The sequence below is a fragment of the Mobula hypostoma genome, chromosome 19, assembly GCF_963921235.1.
Source record: "Mobula hypostoma chromosome 19, sMobHyp1.1, whole genome shotgun sequence".
NCBI lineage: Eukaryota > Metazoa > Chordata > Chondrichthyes > Myliobatiformes > Myliobatidae > Mobula > Mobula hypostoma.
Window position 1 is genome coordinate 53928449 of NC_086115.1, and position 18144 is coordinate 53946592.

The following is an 18144-nucleotide window of genomic DNA, read 5'->3' on the forward strand; positions in this document are numbered from 1 at the left end:
TGTCAGGTCTCAAAATGCAGAGGAGGTCACGCTCCTTCCCCTCTCCCAACCTTCTTATTCTGGCACTTTCCCCTTTGCTTTTCAATCCCGATGAAGGGTCTCGGCCTAAAACATCGACTCTTTATTCCTTTCCATAGATGCTGCTTGACCTGCCGAGTTACTCCAGCATTTTGTATGTTACTTGCATTTCTACCATCTGCAGAATCTCTTGTGCTTATACCTAAATAGTCAGGAGTGGATTATCAGAGGCTTCCAGTACACTGAATCCTTTAATCTTGCGGCACCCTTAAACTTCAACAACGTTTTAAACTTTTTCTTCTACGAGACTATTCTAAAAACTTTATTTGCCAGTGTATTGTTAATTTGCGAAGTTCTGTAAAAATTATTATGATTTCATTTGTGTAGCAAAGGAACAGGAGCTTAGTAAGTTCAATAAAAATATTGTAAAATAAAAGTTAAAATTACTTTCCCATCAAATTCAGACATTAACTTATAAAGTAACATGAAGAAAAGACTATTAGGAATGATCTATTGAATGTTGAGGCAGGCTAAATAAACGAGATCGCTACTCCTACTCTTTTTTTTATGTTCTGCTCTGCACTGCCTTGAAGGAAATGAAGAGATATAAGTTAGGAAATTAAAACGTTAGAAATGACAAGTCACGTTTATTCAGGATAAAAACAGTATCTTGCAGGGGGAAATATTTAGCGATTAATTAGTCCCGATCAAAATGCCAAACCGGGTCAGACGCAAATTATGTCCGTTATTATATTTCATAACAGTCCAGAGGTGAGAAATATATTTCAAATTTGATCACCTGTTATTTCACTATTTAGACTCGACAAGTAATTAATTATAAATAAGAGATCATTTAAGAGTAATAACTGATGTTACAACGTGCTCCTTAAATTGTAACATGAACCAGTGAAAGCAAATCGGAGAAAATAAATTAATACTTTTTAAAGTTATGGTATCCTATTAAACGTGCGTGTTTGTATTAAAATAATAGGAAAGGTTATTAAAGAATGTAGTTGTGTTCAGTGCCTGTGGAAAACCCAGTGCGCGTCTCAGTTCTGCTGGGTTGTGATCACGTGAGCGGAGTAGAGCTGGAATTCAGGATAGTTGTAAGAAAACAAGCTGAAAGTTTAGTGATCGCTCTACGCTGCTGTCAGTGTTTCACTTGGGTGAGTGCAAATAATCTCTTGCCATTCTGTATGCTTCTGCTCTTATGCAAAGTGCAATGGTGAAATGAGTCTCGCAGATGTCAAGTAAAGAACTTTTAAGCACATTGTAAAAGGGCTGCTGCCAATATAATCAAGACAGGAAAGGGCAGATATTTCTGAAAGCAGCGGAAGATGGCGACTCGAGCATCTTTCATTGCTCCAAGTTGCCGTGGAATGTTTCGTTTGCGGTATCAACGGAGTTCCGAGAGCTTTCTGCGAACCCTTCCAGCGCAGCCTCCTTGTGCTTGGCGTAAAATGAATGAGCCAGAGTAGATGAAGGTTCCCGAGTTTCTATGTAAACATTGCTAATTAAAATACAGGAGCAGAAACCTTCAACTGCGTGAAAACGACTTTGATGTGTGAGATCACCTTGTAAAAAAGAAATGCGCCAGTGATCAGTGGAATAGCAAACTAAAAAAAAGGTTAAGGAGTAAAATGAGATTAAATGGGGGGGGGGGGCGTATCGTGTATTGATGTGAGTCCTGGTTAGAAAAAGAATAGTGCGAGTGGGGAGACAGTGAGTACAAATCTGGCGCTGAGTCCCAGTAAAGAAATTTTCTGTCCAAGACTGTTCATTTCGCCAACTTCGCAGTGACATTGCGACAGGAAAGATGTGGTGGATTTGGGAAGGGATCCTCTGTGAGAATTTTTTTTTGTTATTCACTGATTTTCTGTTCTTTTAAGAGGGGGGCTATGGGCCAGGGCTATGAACGTGGGCCGAGAAGTCTGGACCTTGTAATGTAACCGCGGATTCCAGCCAACTAACTGTCGGAATTTATTCAATTTCCCCACAAGACATGAGTTTATATACTAAAAGAAGCTGCCCCGCCAGTATTGAATTAAGTTAAACAGCATCGAAACTTCCCTTCGGCTTTTTTTTTGCTATTCAATATCCTGCGTTGTTTACTTAGAATGAAACGATTTTACGGCAAGACTAGCATTCTGCCATATTTCAGAGGATTTTTTTAAAGTACATATTCAGAAGTAAAATGTTACTTTGAGTGCACGTATGGTATGCCCTTTGCTTTGCTGGCGGCGAAGCCCCTCGGCCTAAGCCGCGGGTGTGATGAAGCCGTTGCCGGAGAGGGGCGGCCGGGCAGGGGGCTTTCTCTGCCCCCGTTGCAAAGCCGAACCGAGCCGCTGGCCGTTGCCACGGTAACGGGGCCTGGCGCCCGGTCCACCCTGCTCTGACAGCTGGGAGACTGATAGCGCTGCCATTGTTTGAATGGCTCTCTCATTGTACTCGGTGGGTAAGCACCCCGATGCGATTTAAATGTTAATGGCACAGATGCAGGAATGCAGCAGTTTATTCTGTGCCGTCAAGTACTTTTCTTTGAGAGGAGTTTACGTTACGGGGTGGTGGGGGCTGCAAACGGAGTTTTGAGAAATTTGCAACTTGCTGCTCTTTAGTTCTGGAAAACACTTCGCATGTTTTTGCATCTTAAATTAGCTATTGAAATATAAGCTGTCAGTCAACTTTATACTTGATGCAAAGGGGTGAGGGGCTGACATGTTGTTACAGTTATCAGGAGGTCCATAATATTAGACACATGTTTAATATAATTTTCTATGACATCATTTTCCTCAAGGATTTCTTGATTGAAGAAATATTGGAATTCTTTTTTAAAGCAGTAATTGATGTTCACACAAAATGGTTTCTTTCAATCTTTTTCCTCCTTTTCAGTGATGATATAAAATGCAAAGCAACAGTTGTGCCTTCTATGATTTGTTTTCTGAAATTTTGAGTCTTCTTACACGTTGATCTTTTTGGATAGTTTCACAGTTCAAAATAAATTATTATCAAAGTGCATATATGTCACCATATATAACCCTGAGATTTTTTTTGTGTGGGCATTCACAGTTAATACAAGCAAAATAATAAATAAATAAATAAGCAAGCAATAACTATCAAAAACATGATATGAAGAGGCCTTGAAAGTGAGCCCATAGGTTGTGGGAACAGTTCAGTGTTGGGGTGAGTAAAGTTGAGATGTTATCCCCTCTAGTTTGTTGTGTTCTTTATACATACTGTGTAAGAACAAACAATATTCTGGAAGAATTAAAACTGGAACTTTTATTTACAACAGCAAACAGCAAGCACGTTTTCACCATACAAGTTTCTCGATCATTCTGTCATTTCTGCGCATGCTCTGAACACTGTCCAATCACGTTCATACATGTGACTCGTGATATCACCACATCTTCCTTCCCTTAAAAAGAAAAACAATTAGCAACATTAACCACAACAAATGCATAATTTAACATGTCTCTATCTGTCTCCCTGGGGGTTTACGAACACGAGTAGACCTTCTGAGTGGTTCACACAGTTCTTGTGTTTCGTTGTTATTTTCATGTGTTGTCTGGTCTGCAGCAGTTAACTGAAACTCTGAAGTTGGCTTTGTCTTTGAGATTTCTCGTTAACACTGCTCCTTCTTCTGTTTGGACCATGTATGATCTGGGTTGTACTTCTTCAAGTACTGTAGCTTTCTTACTTCTTCCACTTCCATTTGTAATGAAATACGGATCATCTTTTCTTCATCTAATTCATTCATTAACTGTGTAATCTCTTTTTTTATGCTGAGACTTCATTTCAATAAAACTTCTCAATTCCTTCACTTGTGCTTTCAATTCTTCAATTGGATCCTGATTCTTGTCACTCTTTGACTTCAGATCAGTATTGTACTGTACCGGCAAGTTTGGTCTCTGTATGACTTCATACTCTTTCATCAAGTCACTGTATTCTGACTCTGTGTCACTGTCCAGGACCAAGACTCTTTTCACCAAATTCAGTCTCTCACAGGCAGATAAACCAAGTATTGACTGTACATTCTTTGGCACCACCACAAATGAAAGGGTATGCACCATATTTTTGTGTGATACTTTTGCCACTCATGTTCCTTTAACTGGAATGTCTGCACCTAAATACCCAACCACTTTTATATTTGTCTGATGTAACTTTGGTCTAGGCTTTAATGCATTAAACTCAGGTTCTGCAAGAACATTTACTTGTGCTCCAGTATCCAATTTAAATAGAATAGTGTTTTGGTTCACTTGCAATGGCATAGTTCAGTCATTCTAACTTTGTTTTCACAAAGTACATCTATATAAAACTCCTCGTGTTCATTTTTAAGCACTGCATTTACGTGTTTTATTTCCTTTCTATTTCTGCAACAGCGTGAAAAATGATCACTCTTACCGCAGGTGTTGCACATTTTCTGATACGCTGGACAGTTTTTTAGATGATGTTGCTGCCCACAGTGATCACAAAGTTTTTTTCTTTCAGATGACATCTTGTCCTCTGTGGGTTTCGTTGTCGCTGCATTACTTTTTCTAATATGTTTGTGCTTTACAGCGTCTACACAGCCGTTCTTGATAAAAATTTCTTTAGCCTGCGACATCACGGTCTCAGAAGCTTTGCAGAGTGCCACAGCTTTTTTCAAATTCAAGTCTTGTTCTGACAGTCTTTCTCTCAGACCATTATCCAGAATGCCACAAACAATTGTCTTTAATGAGAGGGTCTGTAAGCTCTGCAAACTCGCATCTTTTACTGTGGTTTCTCAACTCCCTAACAAATTGATCAATCGTTTGACCAGGTCTCTGCCGACATTTGAAAAATTTATAGCGCTCATACGTCACATTACACTTCGGTATACAAAATATGTCAAATTTGTTGATTATCACTTTTAGATTCAAATTATCTCCATTTTCAAAAGTAAAATGGTTATATACCTCAATTGCATCGTCCCCTATTACGTGGAGTAGAATTGCGGCTTTTGTTTTTTCCGTTTTATTATCTGCTCCGATCACCGATAAATAAATTTCAAAACACTGTTTAATTCTTTTCCAGTTTTCAGCTACATTTCCAGTCAGTTGAAGCGTCAATGGGGGTTGCAAAACTTCCATTTTTAAAACTGTTAGCAAACAACGAAAAAGTTTGAGTTCTTTTTTCTCAATTATCTTTGCTTCTCCTGCGTTAGCGAAACGTATTATTCTTCCAGACTGAGTTCTGACACCATGTTGTGTCCTTTATACGTACCGTGGGTTACTAAGAACAAACCATATTCTGGAAGAATTAAAACTGGAACTTTTATTTACAATAGCAAACAGCAACCACCATACAAGTTTCTCGATCATTTTGTCATTTCTGCACATGCTCCAAACTCTGTCCAATCACGTTCTTACATGTGACACGTGATATCACCACATAGTTCAAGAGCCGTAATAACTGTTCCTGAATCTAGTGGTTGTGAGAACTAGGATCCTGTACCTCCTTCCTGACAGCAATAACAAGAAGAGAGCATGGCTTGTTGTATAACAGTGGTAGAGTGTGTTGGGACCCCTTCTACTGCAGGTGATATGTTTGTTTGTTTATTCATTTATTTATTGAGATACAGTGTGGGATAGCCTCTTCCAGCCCTTTGAGCCACACCCCTCGATTTAATCCTAGCCTATCGGTATATCTTTAGATTGTGGGAGGAAGCTGGAGCACCTGGAGGAAACCCACACGGTCAAGGGGAGAACATACAAACTCTTTATAGGCAGTGTTGCACCTGTACTGTAAAGCATTGTGTTAACCATAATGCTACTGTTCTGCCCTTTGCATGATGAATTTGGCAGAGATTTCTTTAAACAAGCCTGACTGAACTCCCTGACAATGATTTGAAAGATGTTGGCATAGGCCATTTTTCATTTGCTAATCATTTTACGATGTCCCCAACATTAAAGCCCTAATTTCACTTATTTAAGTCAACTGGACAGGCCACTTCATTCTTGTAACAAACTCCCGAAATAGTCGGGAGAAAGTGGAGAGTAATTGAGTTTTAGTGACTTGGAGGATTGTGTGCATTGAGGCTCCACAGGGTTCAGGACTAGATGCTTTGATTTTGGTGATATTTTTATTTTATTCAATGTGAAAATTATGATTAAGTACTTTTGGAATTCAGGAAGGTAATGATTTGGTTTCACAAGCACTGACAAATAGAATTAAACAGAGAAATGTGAAGTAATGTTTTGGCGACGGAAACTGAGCAAGAAAATATACATCAACAAGGTAGATTAATAGGAAGTGATTGTTGTTAGGAAGGTGTGTGGGATACTTGCCTTTACTAGTCAAGGCATTGTATGTAAGAGCTGGGTTAAACAATAGTTAGGCCTCAGAGAAAATACTGTGTATAGTTCTGGTCGCTACACTACTGACAGGATTCAATATTACTAGAGGGCACAAGGAAATTTTTGAAGATGTTGCTAAGGATTGAAATTTAAGTTACTTATTGAAAGGACAGCAGACAGCACAATTAGGGGAAAAAATGTGAAAGGATGGTTGGGACAAAAAGCCTCTTCCCATTTAGAGGTCCTGGATGAGCATTAACATAGCTGTACTGAAAGTTGGGGACTTGAAGTAACTTAAGCAAGATTCTGGATGGTGTGCCTCCTGCGCTATGAGTTTCTGATGTTCCTTGAGGATATCATTGTTGCGTTTCCTGTAATACAATTTTATTTGGTAGATAAGTGGTTGAATCACAAAATACTTGATGGCACCTCTCATTGCATGTTTTGTTCAATAAATGTTCAATAGAAATCACAGAAATCTAGGGATACTAATTTGTAATTTGTTGGGAAGATTGCATGCCTCTGAAATTTTTAAGGAGGAACATTACAAGTATTTTTATATATCAAAGTATTTTCGTTACCCCATTTCTTAAAGACATCTGAACTTATCAACATCAGAATACAAAAGACATTTAGTTGTAATTGTCTTTATGATGTTGATGTGAAGTCTAAAAAAAAGTAACCTTGTTTTGTCCTAAGTGTGTAGTGTTAGTCATCTTTTTATCCCACATGTCTTTCAACTGTTTCTAATTTTGTTAGATCATTCTGAAACAGGTTTTTTTTCTTTCTCTTGAATCATGTGCTGTCCACCAATCAAGCTGCATTATAAACACTACTCATTTCTTACACTTTTTTTTTGTATAAGGACTAATTAGCCAGCGCATTTCCTATGAATTCTTGAGGACTTTAGATAGCTCCCTTGAATACTTCTACTTTGGAATGTAGTGTAATTGCAGTTCTGATTATAGTGGATTCTGGTGAATTGGGTCATCAGTTAATCAGGGTAGCTGCTTATTTGGGACAACTCTTAAAGAACAAATACTAATTGAGAAAACAGCCGGGATCCCTTTCATTTATTCGGGGCACTATGCCACTTAATTGGGGCAAGAAGCTGTTGCCCAACAGGTTCTAACTAGTGTCAGTCACGTGCATTGAGTAGCTGTTTGACTCTGTGCTGTGCTTAGAGCAAACAGTTTTTAAATAACTTCAGTTATGTGCATTTGTGTTCAAAAGGCAGTGATTTTTGTCACTGATAGTTGATGAGAAATAAGCAGAAAGACAATTCAGAACTGCTTTGCTCACTGCGGTTTCAAGCAAACAGGCTTGGAGATGCCAGAAATAGCCGGGAGTGAAAATGAAATGATTTCACTGCTTCAACAAGTGGGGAATAATGAAGGTGTTGACAATTATCTTAAATGTTACAATGAAGATGAAGTCATCGACAGCATTAAATGAAGGTGGTCCATTATCTGCATTAGGTGTGTGCAGTAATTTTGTTCATTTACAGTCGAAAGAACCCAATGTGGATGAAGTCCTCCATCAATATGCATTAGGAACTAATACACAGGTTCCTAGTACTGCAGTAGTATTGATATTTTTTTTGTTCCATATTTCATTTAAATACGTAATTTGCTACTCAGTTTGTTTTCTTTATACCTTTTTAACTATTTCCATGAAACTTCAGCTAATTGGGGCAGCCACTTAATGGGGCCAAAATGTACTGGTCCCAAAGTGTCCCAATTATCCGGAATCCACTGTATTTGATTCTCCATTATAAAATTTTACTCTCTCCTGTTTGAAAACATGGCTGCCCTAATTACTCTGATCAGTAACAGAATCCGAATTCTGTCACTACAGCAAATTAAGGAAATTTCTATCACCGTTGGAGTTATTCTTGGCAGTATTTATAGTTTTAAGGTATGGTGATGTTGAATACTGTAAGATGGACAGCTGGAATGTGAGCTCCTGAATTAAATGCCTCAGTCATGCAAAGTTTAGAGTGGAAATAAAGAGAAGGCTAACACAGCAACCTGGGCCCCTGTACCTCCTTCTGTAATTGGATCCTCGACTTCCTAACCAGAAGACCACAGTCTGTGTGGATTGGTGATAACATATTCTCTTTGCTGACGATCAACACTGGCACACCTCAGGGGTGTGTGCTTAGCCCACTGCTCTGCTTTCTATATACACATGACTGTGTGGCTAGGCACAGCTCAAACACCACCTACAAATTTGCTGATGATACAACCATTGTTGGTAGAATCTCAGGTGGTGACGAGAGGGCGTACAGGAGTGAGATATGCCAACTAGTGGAATGGTACCGCAACAACAACCTGGCACTCGACGTCAGTAAGGCGAAAGAGCTAATTGTGGACTTCAGGAAGGGTAAGATGAGGGAACACGTACCAATCCTCATAGAGTGATCAGAAGTAGAGAGAGTGAGCACCTTCAAGTTCCTGGGTGTCAAGGTCATATTGATGCAGTCATAAAGAAGGCAAGACAGCGGCTATACTTTATTAGGTGTTTGAAGCGATTTGTCAGGTCAACAAATAGGCTCAAAAACTTCTATAGTTGCACCGTGGAGAGCATTCTGACAGGTTGCATCGCTGTCTGGTATGGAGGGGCTACTGCACAGGACTGATAGAAGCTGCAGAAGGTTGTAAATCTAGTCAGCTCCATCTTGGGTACTAGCCTACAAAGTACCCAGGACATCTTTTGGAAGCGGTGTCTCAGAAAGGCAGCGTCCATTATTAAGGACCTCCAGCACCCAGGGCATGCACTTTTCTCACTGTTACCATCAGGTAGGAGATACAGAAGCCTGAAGCTACACACTCAGCGATTCAGGAACAGCTTCTTCCCCTCTGCTATCCAATTCCTAAATGGACTTTGAAGCTTTGGACACTACCTCACTATTTTTAATATACAGTATTTCTGTGTTTGCACATTTTTTAAATAATCTATTCAATATATATAATTGGTTTTAAAAATGCAAACAGATGCTGGAGATGCTGGAAATTCAAGCAACACACATCAAAGTTGCTGGTGAACGCAGCAGGCCAGGCAGCATCTCTAGGAAGAGGTACAGTCGTCGTTTCAGGCCGAGACCCTTCGTCGACTGTACCTCTTCCTAGAGATGCTGCCTGGCCTGCTGCGTTCACCAGCAACCTTGATGTGTGTTGTTATATAATTGGTTTACTTGTTTATTATGTTTTACTTTATTTATTATTTTTTTCTCTCTCTCTACTTAGATTATGTATTGCATTGAACTGCTGCTGCTAAGTTAACAAATTTCAGGTCATGTGCTGGTGATAATAAACCTGATTCTGATTCTGATTCTGATTAAAAAAGAAATATGCAGTTTTAATACATTTCAATTAATTTTTTTAAGAGAGGAAACATTTAGAAATTTTAATATGCTTTGTTCAAGTGATTACAATCACATATTTAAATTAGGTAGATGCTTAAAGTAAATGTAAAAACATGAGTGTTAGTAACTGGGGAAAATGTATTTGAATAAACAGAAGCAAAGCAGGACATTACCACCGTAGGAGTAATAGAACACAGAAACTTTGAAACCAAGTCTTACACAGTGAACAGTAGGGCACTGCGGTGTGTGGTAGAACAAAGGGATCTGGGAATAAGGGTCCATAATTTGTTAAAAGTGGTGTCACAGGTAATAAGAAAGCTTTTGGAACATTGGCCTTCACAAATAAGTATTGCGCACAGGAGATGGGATGTTCTGTTGAAGTTGTATAAGACATTGGTGAGGCCTAATTTGGAGTATTTTGTTTAGTTTTGGTCACCTACTTAAAGGAAAGATGTAAACAAGGTTGAAAGAGAACAGAGAAAATTTCCGAGGATGTTGCTGGATCTGGAGGACCTGAGTTATAAGGAAAGATTGAATAGGTTAGGACTTTATTCCTTAGAATGTGGGAGATTGAGAGGAGATTTGTTAGAGAAATTATGTCCGGTATAGATAGGGTAAATGCATGCAAGAAGGCTTTTTTCACTGAGGTTGGGTGGGACTACAACCAGAGGTCATAGATTAAGGGTGAAAGGTGAAAAGTTTAAGGAGAACATGAGGGAAAACTTCTTCACTCACCTTGCGAGAGTTTGGAATGAGCTGACAACACAAGTGGTGCACGCGAGATTGATTTCAACATTTAAGCAAAGCTTAGATAGGTACCTGGATGGTAGGGGTAGGGGTATGGAGGGCTATGGTTCTGGTGCAGGGTGATGGGAATAGGCAGCTTAAATGGTTTTGGCATGGACTAGATGGGCCAATGGACTTGCTTCTATTACTCTATGACTATCATCATCAGCACCAGCATCTGCCTACAATAGCAAGTATCACCACAGCAAAGTCACAAGCAATATAGTCTCCAGAGATGATAACTGCTGCATCACTCACTCAGTCACCTTTCAGTCGATGTCAAAAAGACCAAGGAGATGATTATTAACTTTAGCTGGAGGAGACAGGAGGTTCATAAGGTTCATCAGGGAGGGATTAGAGGTAAAGAGGGCCAGCAACTTTAAATTCCTCAGTGTTATCATTTCAGAGGATCTGTTCTGGGACCAGCATGTAAATGCAGTTATGAAGAAAGTACAGCAACACCTCTACTTTCTTAGCAATTTGTGAAGATTTGGCATGTAATCAAAAAATATGACACTTCTATAGTTGTGTGTTGGAGAGTGTATTGACTGGTTGTATCATAGCCTGGTATGGAAACACCAGTGCCCTTCTATGGAAAGCTTACAAAAAGTGGTGGTTACAGCCCAATCTGTCACGGGTAAAGTCCTCCCCACTATTGAATACACTGTGTGCTGTCGCAAGAAAGCAGCATTTATCATCAAGAAGTCCCACAAACCTTGCCATGCTCTCTTCACTGCTGCCATCAAGAAGAAGGTACAGGAGCCTCAGGGCTCATACCATCAGATTCAGGAACAGTTATTACCTCTCAATCATCAGGCTCTTGAACCAGAGAGGGTAACTTCACTCATCTTCACCCCATCTCTGAACAGTTCCCATGAAATATGAACTCACTTTCAAGGACTTTTCATCTCATTGTCTTGATATTTATTGCTTAATTATTTATTATTATTATTTCTTTTTTTTCTCTTTTTTATCTGCATAGTTTGTTGCTTTTTTTGCACATTGCTTGTTGTTTATCCTGTTAGGTGCGGTCTTTCATTGATTCTATTGTCTTTCTTGACATGAAATTGCAAAAGTTCTTTGATAATAAATTAACTTTGAACTTTGAATCAATCCAAGTCTCAAATTTACAAGGCCATTATGCACTTTTGATAAAGTCATCACATTGTCTCTAATCAGCCTTGTTGACCAATAGCACTATGCATGGCACACCTCTGTATATGAAATGGATTCCTCTATAGAGGTTAAAAATACAACCTGTTAAGTGAAACTTTGCTCACAAACAACGAAGTATCAACTGTTGCAAACTTTATGTGGACCATCCATCTGAACTTTTGTTTTACACAGTTCTAATTTACTCCCTTTTGACTTAATTATTTTATAGTCAAAAGCAAGAAATAATGCGCTCAATTCTGGTTAATTGCACCATCAGTTAATCAGGGCAGCTACTAAATTGAGACAATACTTAAAGATTAAAACTAAATGAAAAAAATAGCTAGGTTTCTTTTGTTTATTTGGGCTCACAATGCCACCTAATTAGGACAGGAAACTGTTGCCAAATGGGTTCTAACTAGTGTCAGTCATGTGCACTTGTGTAGCTGTTAGACACTACACTGTGCTTGGAGTGAACAGTTTTTAAGAAGTGTCAGTCGCATGTGTTTGTGTTCAAAAAACAGCCATTTTTGTCACTGATATTTGGTGAGAAATAAGCAGTAAGACAATTCAGAACTGTTTTGCTCACTGCAGTTTCAAGCATTCAGGCTTGGAGATGCCATAAATGGCATGAAGTGAAAGTGAAACGATTTCACCTCTTTAACAGGTTAGGAATTATGAAGATATTGACAATTATCTTAAATGTTTCAATGAAAATAAAGATTTGGAGAATGCAGTCATCGACAGCATTGTATAAAGACAGTCCATTATCTGCACTAGGTGTTCATTTACAGTCAATCAAAAGAACACAGCACTTGAATCTATTAGGAACTAATATTTTTATGGTATTGTAGTGGTATAAGTGATCTAATTTGTTCTGTTTTTCATTTAAGTACATAAATTGTTCCTCAGTTAAACAGTAGTTTGTCTTTTTTATACCTTTTAACTATTTCCATGAAACTTTGGCTAAATGGGGCAGCTGCTTAATTAAGCCAAAATGCACCGGGCCTGATGTATCCCAATTAACTGGAATCCACTGTGTTTATGAAACACAAGATCTAGTTGTACTCATTTCTCTTTTGCTCTTGTGAAATTACTTTACCTTCTTCACTTGATCCTCTAAACCCTAGTTTACAATTCTCTTCACAACCCTGTTTTTGCTGTCGGCCAGCTGGTTGAAGTGGAGCCTGTGTTAATAGCATAGTCTCTTTTAGTCTTCGTACTGATGCAGGTGTCCATGGAAATTGATTTATTTACCAACTTCACCCCTTTAACCACATTGTCAATATATATTTCAAATGCGTAATATAGAAGTGCTTTTGTTTAGCACCATTCTCCCCATACGATTCAAATAAGATTTTTCCATTCATATAAGACATCCAGTTATGCTTATAAGAGGGGATGTCTCTTTAATGGACTACACAGTGATTTGTTATTTAATTAAAAGCTGTCAACCTAAGTCTCAAACCTGCTGAGTATTTCCACAATTTTCTGTTTTTATTTCAGATTACCAGCATCTTCAGTTTTATTTCTTATAATGACCAAAATGTTTTTTTTTATTTCTATAAATATGTGACAAAAATATGTTTTTAAATTTGACTTGTGGAAAAATCAGCCTAAATAATATCAACCTAGATGAGTAATAAGCTTTTACTCAGAGCTCATTGTACAAACATGGCGTTGGTTACTTGATCCACTCTGAGGTATACTTAATTATATTTACATGCATAAGGAATGCAGTGACTGATACTGTGGGTTCTCAGAGTGTGAAAATTTGAGTCATCTTTGAAGAAAGAGCTGCTTTTTCCGTGGAAAGGTTAAAAGGAAAGATTGTATTATATGAAAAGTTCATATATTTTACAAATTTCACGACACATGCTGATGATAATAAATCTGATTCTGATATATTTAATTATATTTTGTTTAAAATTAATGGCGAAATAGTATTAAATGAGTATACTTCATCACTACCATATTTTCATTAATATAAGAGTACAATAAGGTAATTACTTTCCAGCTGAGAACTAATGTTTCCTGAGTCTGTGAAATCGTGTAGTCATTCTATTTCTCCTAATTAGTTTCTCAATTTCATCACAGTATTAATTGCATTCAGGAAGCCTACAAGCGGTTAATCCAACTTCTATTAATATGTAGAGATCATCTGAACATCTAGATATTTCGATAGGATTAGGAATGTGACTCCTTTAGACAGATTTGCCACTCAATAAGATTATAACTGATCTAAATTTATTTCCCCTCTTGATCACCATATCATTTAATTCAATTAGTATTCAAATATCTATGGAATATACTCAGTGATGATTATCCAGATTCCTCTGGAGAGAATTCCAAAGATTTTCAACTCTCTAAAGGAGAATCTTTCTTCATCTCAGCTCTAAGATGAGGCAAGGGAATTTCTTACTGTAAGACATTTTACAATTCCCTATTCCTTTGACTTCTCTTTATCTCTTTTCCAGACTCCTTGTATTTTCCTTACAGATTAATTTCCCAGTTGGCTTTGTAGAATCATCAAACATGAATGTATTATACTCGCAGTTAAGTAGATTGTAAATGATGTAAATCCCAGGACTGAGTGCCTTGATAAAGTATTCAGCCTCCACAAATATTTTTACATTTTACTGTCTCATTTTCTAAATTTAAAATATGTTGAAGTAGGATTTTTTGAGCTTATCTACAAAACATTGTGCATCATGTCAATTCAAAAGAAAAATTCAGAAACCTGTCAACAATTTACTAAAAATTGGAAAACAAAATTGTGAGGCTGAGAAAGTATTCAGTCCCCTTGTAATTACAATGTTAACTTTCCTACATTACGAACTCACCCAATTTGTTGATGGAGAAAATTGGAGGATTACCTGTTTTCAATGAATTCATAAGAATAAATACTCCCTCTCTCTGTAAGGTCCAATAGTATGGTAGATTTTTAACAGACCAAACCAAAATGAAGTTGAAAAAGCATTCAAGTCAAGTCCGGGAAATGACAATAGAGAAGCTCAAATCTAGGGAAGGGTACAAGGCCATTTTAAAAGCATTGAACATACCTCGGAGCTCAGTGCAGTCCATCATGAAAAAGTGGAAAAATGTGAAACCACAGAAACACTGTCTAAGTCAGGCCGTCTCTCTAAGCTTAATCACTGGAGAAAAATTGCACTTGTAAGAGGGGCTACTGTGACGCCAACAGTTGATCTGAGTGAACAGCAGAAGACAGTGGCTACAAATGGAGATGAAGTTCATGACTCCACAATATCCAAGGCTTTGTACAAAAAGGGTATTTAAGCAAGAGTGACAAGGAAGAAGCTTGGCTTAAAAAAAAGCACGTACTTGCCCAGAAAGACTTTGCAAAGTGTTACTTAGAAGATATTGTAAAGATGTGGAAGAAGCTCTTGTGGTCAGATGAGACTAAAGTGGAAACTTTTTGGCCTCAACACCCTGAACGGTACATGTTGCGTAAATCTACTACTGCACATCTGCTAGATAACACCATTCCTACTGTAAAGTATGCTATGAAGGTAGCATCATGTAATGGGGATGCTTTTCAGCAACGTGGACTGGAAATCTGGTCAAGATTGATGGAAAGATAAATGCTGTAAATATAGTGAGATCCCAGATAAAAACCTGCTAGCCTCTGCCAGAAAACTTAAACTATATATATATAATATGTGTGTGTTATTTTTTTTCTCTCACCCCTTATGGGTGGTGTGTATATGTATTTTTCTCTCAGCCTCGGGTCCTCTGCCAGAGGCCTGGGAGCTTGAAGTTTGGTGTAGTATCCTTGCTGTTCTGAGCAGTGCACTCTTCTGCACCAAGATCTCAGATGTTGTTCCAGGGTTTTGTTGGAGCTTCTCTCCCAGTCCAGGTGTCACAGTTCCAAGTGCTCCTATCACCACCGGGATTACTCTGGCTTTAACTTTCCACATCCTTTCTATCTACTTCCAAGGTCTGGTATTTCTCTAGCTTCTCATACTCTTTCTTCCTGATGTTACTGTCATTCGGGATTGCCACATCTATTACTATTGCTTTCTTCTGTTCCTTGTCCAGTATTACTATGTCTGTTTGGTTGGCCACTACCTGCTTATCAGTCTGTATTTGGAGTCCCACAGGATCTTAGCTCTGTCATTTTCCACTAACTTCTTGGGTGATTCCTATTTGGATTTGGGAGTGTCCAATCCATACTTAGCGCTGAAATTCCTGCGCACAATTTCTGCTACTTGGTTGTGCCATTCAGTGCATGCTGTCTCTGCCTGCATCTTGCACCCTGCTACTATATGCTGGATGATTTTAGCAGATTTCTTACACAGTCTGTATCTTGGGTCTTGTCTGGTGTGATAGGCCCCTGCTTCTATTGTTCTTGTGCTCAGCACCTGTTCTTGTGCAGCCATGAGCAGCACCTCTGTGCTGTCCCTCAGCCCTGCCATTTCCAGCCATTGGTAGGATTTTCTTATGCCAGCCACATCTGATGTCTGGGGGTGGTACATCCCATGCAGTGGCTTGCCTTGCCACGGCCTCTGATCCTCTGGCTCTGCTTCACCCACTTCCATTTCCATGTCCCCTGCTTGCTGGTGGAGGTATTCTCCTAGCAGGTCATCCTTTGGGGCCATCTTCCTGATATACTCATGGGTGTTTCACATCTCTTCCAGGACTGTGGCTTTCATACTTCCAAGTCCCCATCCTTCTGTATTCTGGCGGGTATACATTTGCTCGACGGGTGGAATCCTCCATGTATTGTTAGTAGTTTCCAGGTCTTGATGCCAGCTGCTTCCAGTTTGTTCCTTGGCCAGCTGCAATAGGGTGACTGGTAAGGTGAATCTGTTGATGGCTCTAATTTTGTTCTTCCCATTCAGCTGGCTTTTTAGGAGCTGTCTCACTCTTTGGAGGTATTTAGATGTTTCAGCCTTCCTTGAGTTCTCATCGTTATTTCCATGCACCTGCAGGATCCCCAGGTATTTGTAGCTGTCCTGTATATCTGTTATGTGGCCTTCAGGTAACTCGACTCCTTCAGTCTTGATGAGTTTGCCTCTTTTCACCACCATCCAGCTGCATTTCTCCAGTCCAATGATAACCTATTGTCCCTGCTGTACACTCGTATCAGGCGGATTAGTCTCTTTTGTTTCTGGCATACAGCTTGATTCCATCCATGTACAGGAGGTGGCTGATGGTCACTCCACTCTTGAATCTGTACCCATATCCACTCTTTGAGATGGTCTGGCTGAGGGGCTTCGAGCCTATACAGAACAGCAATGGGGATAGTGCATCACCCTGGTATATTTTGCACCTGATTGTCACTTCTGCTATTTGTGTTAACTTCTTGCATTGTCCTCTAACAGCCCATTGAGTTTTTGATAAAGGTCCTTAGTTGATCTTGTACAGAGACGGGCATTTCAGGATCCCTGTGTGAAGCATTGAGTTGTGTGCTTTCTGGTAGTCGATCGGGGCTGTATATGTATAAGTAGTGCAAAAAGAGAAAAAAAAATAGGGAGGTAGTGTACATTGTTCATTCAGAAATCTCCTAACTCCATGAGTCATTTAATGTAATAATGTTCATGTCATATCAAATAACCTTTGGAAATTCAAATAAACTCTTGCCACGGTTTGCCTCATATCTGTACTCATAGTTACAACTTCAGAAAACTCTTATTAAATTTGTTAAACACAGTCTACATGGAATGTTGTTGATTCTCCTTTTATATTATGATTTTCTATGTTACCATAGTCTGAATCTTTTTCCTGACAACTGGTGTAAGACTAACTGCCTACAATTTCCCAACTGCCTCTTTTTTTTAACATTAAGCATTTACATGTGCTACCATCTACACAAAATACTCTGCAGATGCTGGGATCAAAGCAACAGTCACAACACGCTGGAGGAACTCAGCAGGTCGGGCAGCATCCGTGGAAACGATGAGTCGATGTTTTGGGCTGGAACCCTTCGTCAGGACTGTAGGGGGAAGGGGCAGAGGCCCTATAAAGAAGGTGGGGGAGGGTGGGAAGCAGAAGGCTGGTAGGTTCCAGGTGAAAAACCAGTAAGGGGAAAGACAAAGGGGTGGGGGAAGGGAGGCAGGGAGGTGATAGCTCATATACTGTCTAGGTAGTCTCTAGCCCCTTGGTATGAACATAGAATTCTCCAACTTCTGGTAATTCCCTCCCCCTTCCTGCCTCTATCCCTATTTCACTCTGTCCCCTCCCCCAGCTGCCTATCACCTCCCTCATGGTTCTGCCTCCTTCTCCTACCCATTGTGTTTTCCCCATCACTTCTTCACCTTTCCTGCCTATCACTTCCCTGCTTCCCCTCCCCCACCCATTTGTCTTTCCCCTTACTGGTTTTTCACCTGGAACCTACCAGCCTTCTCCTTCCCACCCTCCCCCCACCTTCTTTATAGGGCCTCTGCCCCTTCCCTCTACAGTCCTGACGAAGGGTTCCGGCCCGAAATGTCGACCGCTCTTTTCCACGGATGGTGCCCGACCTGCTGAGTTCCTCCAGCATGTTGT

General features: G+C 39.4%; 1 protein-coding gene across 1 annotated transcript in view; it reads left to right on the plus strand.

The window, feature by feature from the left end:
- The first annotated feature begins 1106 nt into the window (after nt 1-1106).
- The window catches only part of LOC134359050 (fibroblast growth factor receptor 2-like), a 191019-nt gene continuing 173981 nt past the window's right edge, over nt 1107-18144 (plus strand). The window contains exon 1 of the mRNA XM_063071906.1: nt 1107-1184. The gene's annotated coding sequence lies outside the window, so the exon portion shown is untranslated. The remainder of the gene's footprint in view (nt 1185-18144) is intronic.